Source organism: Budorcas taxicolor, chromosome 7 (assembly GCF_023091745.1).
Source record: "Budorcas taxicolor isolate Tak-1 chromosome 7, Takin1.1, whole genome shotgun sequence".
Lineage (NCBI taxonomy): Eukaryota > Metazoa > Chordata > Mammalia > Artiodactyla > Bovidae > Budorcas > Budorcas taxicolor.
Window position 1 is genome coordinate 91,750,638 of NC_068916.1, and position 8,717 is coordinate 91,759,354.

Consider the following 8,717-nt stretch of genomic DNA (forward strand, 5'->3'; position numbering starts at 1 on the left):
GCAACCCCATGAACTGCAGCACACCAGGCCTCCCTGTCCATCACCAGCTCCCGCAGTTCACTCACACTCATGTCCATCAAGTCAGTGTTGCCATCCAGCCATCTCATCTTGTCGTCCCCTTCTCCTCCTGCCCCCAATCCCTCCCAGCATCAGAGTCTTTTCCAATGAGTCAACTCTTCGCATGAGGTGGCCAAAGTACTGGAGTTTCAGCTTTAGCATCAGTCCTTCCAAAGAACACCCAGGACTGATCTCCTTCAGAATGGACTGGTTGGATCTCCTTGCAGTCCGAGGGACTCTCCAGAGTCTTCTCCAACACCACAGTTCAAAGCATCGATTCTTCGGTGCTCAGCTTTCTTCACAGTCCAACTCTCACACCCATACATGACCACAGGAAAGACCATAGCCTTGCATGACCATAAAACCAGACTCTTTCTCTGGAATATAGATGATTGATTCAGGAGAAGTGATTACTTCAAGGGTAGCTGATCCAAGCTGGTAGCATCAGCTTCTCTTTCCCAGAAACTTGTAATTTAAAATCTAGAGATCCAAACTGAGATGTGCCAAAGCCGATGCCAGCAGGGGATGAAGGTGCAAACCACACTTCTGCCTCTGAGATCTGAGATCCTCCGGCTGCCCCCTCACCTGAGGTCCAGGGGAAGCTCACCCTGGGAGGTGATGAGCTCCCCACTGTCATCCCAGTAACATCCCAGTAAGTCACTAGCTAGAGCCTTTTTTTGTTTGTTTGTTACTGGAGGAAACTATTTTCCAAAAGGATCTAGACCAAGAGATGGTTGCTTAGTTGGAAAAGCTCTTCAGGTGGGAAACCAGAAAAGTGATGATACTTCAGATTCTTTAAGATATAAAATGTATAGATGTTTTCCAATTATTTTTAGATCTGCTGATTGGAGTTTCCACTGTTTTTCTTGTAAAAACCACAGCCAAAATCAATAAATGTGAGTTCTAATTTAAGCTTCTTCAAAGTAAAATAGGAGTTTTAAGCTAGTGGTAAAACAATCTGGGTACACAATTACTCCGAATTCTACCAATTTTTTTCCTGATTCATACTTGTCTAACAACATGTGATCACTGAGCAATGTTGCCTTTATCAAGTTTTCCCAAGTATTTAATTTAGTTTCTGCTCCCACAACAATTCTCTCACGATGTCATCCGGAAATATTAAATTACATAATTGTAATACTATAACAGTTTGAAAACCAAACAAACATCCCTTAGTCTTATTAAGCGTTAAGCTTACCAGTAAGAGGAAAAAGTGCTCAAGCATGATAGAGAATAACCATTTATGCAATAACACTTGCATTTAGCATGATGTAGGCATTGGTACATTTTGTAGGGCAACTGGAAGGCACCTATTAATCTAGAGCAGTGGTTAAGTGGAGGTATATTAAAAGAGTACCCACTAGACTCAAAGCCAAAAGACACCTGACTAATATAAGATATACAAGGTCAATATAAGACATCGAGGTCAAAGGAAGAACTTTAAGTGATGAAAACACTGCACATTTAGCCTTTTCCACAATTTTACTTATGTTAATAGTTAGATACTAAAGAGAAAATGTGGCTCAGTGAAATAAATCAAAAGCTGGCATTTGGGCTTAATACTGACTCTTTCCCAAGCTGAACATCTCTTAACAGGCAAAACAACTGTAATGGTCAGCCACCAAATGACTACATAATTTATTGCATTCAGGCAGAAAAGAAGAAAGTTGAGAAAATTTTAAAATTCTCTGGAAAAGCGTGTAGACCTGATCTTTATCATCAAAGTCTTCACTTTTCAATAATTATTAACTGCTTACTATGATTGAAAGGGGATTTAATCAATAAGAGGTCATTAGGAATCATAAAATAAGAATTTTATTCTAAAGAAAAATATAAATATAAAATATATATGTATCTATGTATAACTCCAGCCAATATTATTAGACACTCTGGCTGTTAGTGGTATTGTGTTTCTGACTTAGATGTAGTGTGGTCCCTAAGTTTGATATGAAAATGACAATAGAAAATGAAGTATGCTTTTAGTTGATTATGCTGCTGCTGCTGCTGCTGCTGCTAAGTCACTTCAATCGTGTTCGACTCTGTGTGACCCCATGGACAGCAGCCCACCAGGCTGTGCCGTCCTTGGGATTCTCCAGGCAAGAACACTGGAGTGGGCTGCCATTTCCTTCTCCAATGCATCAAAGTGAAAAGTGAAAGTGAAGTCGCTCAGTCATGTCCGACTCTTAGCAACCCAATGGACTGCAGCCTACCAGGCTCCTCCGTCCATGGGAGTTTCCAGGCAAGACCACGTGCCATTGCCTTCTCCGTGATTATGCTAGAAGATATAATAAAGAATCCCCATGGACTCTGTAGTCTGTGGAATTCTCCAGGCCAGAATGCTAGAGTGGGCTGCTGTTCCCTTCTCCAGGGGATCTTCCCAACCCAGGGATCAAACCCAGATCTCCCACATTGCAGGTGGATTCTTTACCAGCTGAGCCACAAGGAAAACCAAGCAAGGAAGCCCTGTATTCAGCATATCTATAAGCAATTCAGACCTAATGAAATTCTTTCAAAGATGCGTCCATACACAGGGTACCATACTAACTCTTAGCAAATAGAATTGCCCTAAATTTCTTGATTGGACCAGCCCTGCAAAGAATGGCACACTTCCAGAGTCATACCCCAGCCCAGGATCTCTTGTGTTCATTTTCTGATAAACTGTGTCTAACCTCCAATGACAAGAAGCAAGTCATCAGGGCTGAGTTCCTACTCTGCAAGCCAGCTGACTTCAAAACCCAGCCCATTGGCACCAAAGACTGCCAGGCTAACAGTGTGCAGACAACCGACAGAGACAGACGCCAAAGGAACAGCAGAAAGGGGAGCTAAAGCTGCTGATCACAGGTGATTGGGATGCTGTGAGGCACCACTGGAGGTAATGTGGAAAGCCTGTCATTTTCTGGGTAGTGACAGGAGTGCCCGTGGGCAGAATGGGGGTGGCTAACACCACAGAAACCATGTCACACTGCTCAAGAGTGAGCATGCAAGTGGAACTGCTAACAGCAAAAGGATTCCCCACCAGCAGCTCCTAGGACAGGAAGGACTAAGTCTTTACACGGTGCCTGTGAACTCTCCACAGGGCTCCATTGATCTTGCGGTCTGCACTCATGCACAGGGCTTGAAATACCTTCAGCTCTGTCATCTGTAAATACTAGCAAAGGTTGCTCCCTCTCCCCAAAGTTAGGAAGGACAGGGACGATACCCAAACATGCTCTGCAGGCAGGTGCAAGTTGGGATAACAACAAAGCATTGTCTTTTATATATCCCTCCCCAACCCTACGAGACATTTTAGGGACTGGAATGTAAAACCTTCATTTTTGAATGCATTGGGATGAAGGTGGGTGCAGTATCTCATTCTGGTCAAATTTCTACACATGTAACACAAATTTCATATTCATTCATTCACATCTCACCAAACATGTATCTTTGGATCCCGGGGCTTTGTGGGTCCTTCTCTCACAATACTTTTATTACTCTGTTTTGAAATAGAATAATTACTTTTCTACTAATTCACCTATTGAGCAAACTTTTCTTGAATGCCTATCATGTGTTTTCACTGTGCTAGGCATTGTCTTGTTAAAGAACAAGATGGGAAAGGTTCTGCCTTGCTGGAGTCATAGCTCAGATGACAGATTTTTTAAAAAATTAAATTTTTGTGAAAACTACAACCCATCCAGGTATCTTGAAGCAATATCAGGTGCCTTGAAGCAATATTAGGTACCCCTCAGTCTAGACTGACTTGTCTAGTCTGTATAATGTTCAACAGTAGTTGGAACTCTGGCTGGCACAGAACAGATACTTACTAAATAGTTTACTAAATTGATTTAATGAGTATCAGAACAACAATAAGACTGCATGAATAATTGTAAGAAAAATTTGACCTCAGACATTTTAGAAGTGATATCTTTTCTTTCCCATTAGGATATATGCTTTCCATTCCTTAAATTTTAAATATTTAAAAGTTTTTTTTTTTTAAAAGAAAACCTAATATTTCTAAGAGATACAGACTGTTTTTAATGTGCTAGATTTTCAGACTTGAGCTGTATTTTTGGAAATCTAGGGCAAACGTTTAGTATAGTTCACTCTAACACATGAACCTGATTCAGAGGCCCCACTCTTTTTGAGGCTTAGGCTACAATCTTATCCTGCTTTCTTCATTTTAAGTGAAGTGCTTATAAAACCTGTGTTTGTTATTTAAAACTCTTGAACACACTTCTGAATGGGGTACAGGCAGTCAGGGAGAAAATTTAAGCTGCCTGTTGAAAAGTCTGACACCTGTAAGATTCCACTGGCCTGAAAGAGTGAGTGATGTGTCTACAAGAAGCAGTTACTCTAAGCTAAATAGTTTGACTATGCAATGTGAGCTAGTGCAGAGGCTTGCCTCTGCTCTCTGGAGCTTCCAGGGCTGCAAATGAGTTTCCTACAAAGAGTTAACACCTAATACGACAGTGGACCTCTGAACTCTACGCCAGCCTTAAAGACAATATTCGTCCATCTCCATTCTGTGCTGCGCTTAGTCGCTCAATTGTTTCAGACTCTTTGTGACCCCATGGTCTGTAGCCACTAGACTCTTCTGTCCATGGGGATTCTCCAGGCAAGAACACTGGAGTGGGTTGCCATGCCCTCCTCCAGGGTATCTTCCCAACCCAGGGATTGAACCCAGGTTTCCCACATTGCAGGCAGATTCTGTACCATCTGAGTCACCAAGGAAGCCCAAGAATACTGGAGTGGGTATCCTGTATCTTCTCCAGGGGATCTTCCCAAAGCAGGAATCAAACTGGGGTCTCCTGCATTGCTGAGGAGCTCCTTTACCGGCTGAGCTACCAGGGAATCGTCCATCCCTATGCAACTATAATTGCAAAATATTTAGAGAATCATCCATAGACAAATATGAAAGTATCCATAAGCCGAAACACAGAAACTTTGAAGAGGAGTATACGTCTTTATTATGGATTTCCTTGACTTGTGATACAGGTTTCCTACACTTCATTATCTAAAAGTCCTCTTCTGATTTTGTGCTTTGTATTTCCTCATTGCTAATGACCAGAGACAGATGATCTCTAGCAAAACTAAGGGCCAGAAAGAGGTGATGGATGGCTTGCTAAAAACATTTAAATTTTCATTTAAATCTGTGACTGCCCCCATTTACTCTTCCTAAAGGGGTATGTTTCAATCCAGCAAGGCTTACTTTCTTCTCAGATAGCAGGGCACAAAAATTTATTGTGTCAACCCCTAAGGAACTTACATTTTAATGAGAGGAAACAAGTATCCCTCAACTAATGTTAAAGTGAGGCAGAAGCAAAATACAGCAGCAGAAGTATAAATGCAAGACCAGGAGATCACAGAGGATTTAAAAAAAAGGGGGAGGAGGGTGTTTAAAGGCAAAGAGACAAATCCAGCCTCACCAAGCAGTGTTGTCCAGTATCTGGACCCTGTAGGCTATGATATCAGAATGCAGTGAAGGGGGGCTGGAAGCAGAATCAAGAAGATCCTGTGAGTTACTGGCCACTGCTGGGAGCAGTGAGGCACTGGAGCCAAGGAGGGCGGGGAGCTCCACCCCAGACACAAGTTCATCCCCTGGATGTATCTAACCTTTGCAAAGCTGTATCTGCTGGGATTATTTATTTAGTTGAAGTTTGGGGCATTATCCTTGGGAGAATCCAGGTGCTTTGGTACATTTTAGCTTCAGAATGTAACAGAGAAGTCTACCCTTGCCTAGGGTGGCATTTGCTACTATAAATCATGACATGCTGGGTTTTAGCTGCAGCTGAAAGCTGAAATATATCTCCTTTTAACTTCTACTCCGTGGTCCCAGTTCTGCCCTCAGGAACTAACAGAGATGAAGTTGAATCCCTCTTCTGTGTGGCAGCCCTTGAACTGTCGTTAGAGGGGCCCCTTTCATGCACTTCCCCAGGTCCTCAGCTCCATGAACTATTCCTGTTGGTGTGGACTCTGCTCCCTGCACTGTCCTGAATCTCTTCCTCAGCACATCCTCGAACTTGTCACATCTCTCCTAAAATAGGAAACCCACACGGGGCACCAGGTTCCTGGGAAGAGGAGCCAGGGACAGCTTCCTTCCTCATCCTGCGCACTATGTTTATAAAGATGTCCCCGAAGGGCTGGCGCTCTTTCTAAGCAGCCCCTCATCCTCTTGGTGCCTCCTGAGATTACTACGTAGCCACACGTGGAGACATTTATCACATGGACCTTGAAAATCCATCTGTTCTCATGCCAACTCCTCATGTAGCCTCAGAGTCAAACTGTACTTCTTAAAGCAGGAACAAAGATGTCTCTTACACCTCATGGGGAAAAGGCACACTGGTTACTAGCATTATTGAAACAGCCAGCATCTATTGAGCTCTTGTATGTGCCAAATAATCATTTTAATGAATTATATCCTTTTACAAAATTAAACTATGTGTTTAATCATAAAATATGAACAGACAGAAAGACATCAGTACAAAAGGACAGAATATAAAAGGCAAATCTTATACCTTATCACACATTTCCATGTTTCATATATCCCACCAAAATTTTTCTGTGTGTATATATTATATATCATGTTTTTACATAATATCTATAATACTCAGTCTTAGACAGTTTCAATCTAAATCTAACCAGTTCTTAGAAATTATTTCATAACATTCTATACAGAGTCATCTAAATCTTTCCAACAGCTACATGTATTTCATTGTGTGGATGTACCATGGTTTGAATCTCATTTAATTCTAACAACAATGCTATGCATGAGTCTTCATCATTAAACCTACAGAACACTGAGGTTTAAAGACACTATTACCTTGCTCAATGACACAAGTTGTAAAGTAACTCTGTAATGGTTCAAGGGCATATCTGCCTGACTCCAGTTTTTATCTATGTATAACCCCTCTAGAAAATTTTCATGGAGGAATTTCATAATATTTCACAAACAGATTTTCAAGTACATAATGTCTTTCCCTTTACATTTTGTAATTGATACTATAAGATTTAGAAAGCAGCTCACGCATTTTGCTATGGCCAGAAATGTTAACCTAGCTCAGACTGTCCTGAGCTAGTTCAGCCTCTGGAGGCCACAGATGCCAGTGATTTGCCAGAGTCTAGTTGTAGAATGAAAGTATATAGTCCGTTCACATCAGCACTGTTCATTTCTACACAATTTTACATTTTTGTTATGCAGGTGACTTTTGTTTTTATTTTTAACAGAAACTGTTACAGCATCCAGAAATATTTCATTGTATATTGAAAATCTGTGCTTTATTTACTGTATTAATGTTTTTGTTTACCCCAGTTCAGAAGGCCATAATTGGTTCTATCTCCTGGCCTCATACTCCCCATCATTGTCTCTTGAATAAAGCTGTTAATTACATGCAGAAAATATTAAAACATGATCATGACTCTGCTAAAAGAATAAACATGTCAAGTGTCAACAAGATATTGTGAGTCTGCTGTGCTTCAAACTGAGTCAAAATAGATGGCTTAAATTTGTTCTTCTCCGTGCCTGTTTGAGAAAGTGAAAAAGATACACCTGTTATATTAACACATTCACTGTGCTCCAAGCCTGTTCCTCTTCACAATAAATAAATTAAGATTTTGGGTCCCTTTGCAAGCCTCAGTTCAATCTGACTCTGGCACCTCTCTGATCAAATATATCCACACGATATTGTCTACTGCATTATAGTACATTAATAGCTTGTAAAGTGAAATTGATGCAGCTTGATAGACTGTTTTCCTGAAACAGTGACAAACTCATCAGCAATAGATGCACTAATGGATATGTTGAATTGCAATAAATATAAATGCAGAATCGAGCATTAAAAACGTCCTCTTGTGAGTTTAGGTATTTATGAGGCTGAGCCAGCTGGAAACACGAGTGGTGAGTTCCTGTGAGCCGCGGCAACTCTGAGGTTCCAAGGAAAGCGGAGGCCCTTTCATCAAATAGGTCAGGCCGCCGGCAAATTGTTGTCACAGCTGTGCCATTGTCAATTAGGCCTCCAATGACTCAGCCCTTTGTTTTTCCTGCTTGCACATCTCACCCCACCTTTTCTCTGGGCTTGGGTGCCTCACTCCTGCAACCTTTCCAACACATTTCCCCTCGGTGACTCTTCTCACATGTTCCGATTCATCTTCCAGGCATTGATCTACAGCTCAGAGAAGTGACATCAGGGAAGCATCTCAGCTACTTCAAAAGGCACTGCTATTCCTTCTGGACTGTTTTGGCATGTCAGACCCAACAGGCCAAGCAGAAATGCTCCGCGTTGTTACACATTTGCCTCTGATGTGTCTGATGCACCTGCCCAGCCTTTCTGAACCCTAAAGACTCTGTTTAATGTCAGCAAAATCCAGCAAGACAACAGGATCCAGAATACAGTGGAGGACAGAGGCATCTCACAGGTTTTCATCAAGCTCAAACAAAACCACGCATCAGGACCACGGCACAGACACATTGCAGGTTTTAGGAAGAAAGGGAATGGATCGGGCAGTATGTTTGGGTGCACCAAGGTGTTGGTTATGGAATTTTTTGAAACCTGCTGCAGTGGTAGATTAAAAGTTAGCGACATTTTTCTAATATGTGCCAACCTCAGTCTCAGGTTTTGAGCATGGGGTCTGTCACAGTTACTGGAAAACGCCCTATTCACTTCCTGGCTCTCGTCTGCATCCAGTCT